Source organism: Monopterus albus, unplaced genomic scaffold, assembly GCF_001952655.1.
Source record: "Monopterus albus unplaced genomic scaffold, M_albus_1.0 scaffold28.1, whole genome shotgun sequence".
NCBI classification, from domain to species: Eukaryota; Metazoa; Chordata; class Actinopteri; order Synbranchiformes; family Synbranchidae; genus Monopterus; species Monopterus albus.
The window spans coordinates 1,895,788-1,896,138 of record NW_018127908.1 but is presented as its reverse complement, the minus strand read 5'-3'; the positions used below and the strand labels follow the sequence as shown (position 1 = coordinate 1,896,138).

The following is a 351-nucleotide window of genomic DNA, read 5'->3' as shown; positions in this document are numbered from 1 at the left end:
TAATCCATTTCAGAACCATTCCTCTGATCCCATATTTTTCTAACTTATCCATTAATAACTCATGATTGTGTCAAATGCTTTTTTTAGGTCAATAAATATTCCCATCGTGTATTTCTTCTCATCCATAGCACTTGTTATGTCCTCCATCAGGTAATGGCCAAAGATGTCGATCGGTTCAACCTAAAAGTATATTGCCAATCAGAGAGGATTTTATGTTTTGTCAATAAATGTGTCTGATCTGTTATTAAAGAGTTTTTCCAGGATTTTTGAAAATTGTGACAACAGAGAAACCGGTCTATAATTTGTGAAGTTGTGCTTATCACCAGATTTATACAGAGGAATAACCTTTGC

At 33.9% G+C, this 351-nt stretch overlaps 1 protein-coding gene across 4 annotated transcripts in view; it reads left to right on the top strand.

Annotated features, from left to right (window-relative positions):
• Positions 1–351, top strand: part of gigyf2 (GRB10 interacting GYF protein 2) — a 20,449-nt gene that overhangs the window by 5,919 nt on the left and 14,179 nt on the right. The window lies entirely within an intron of this gene.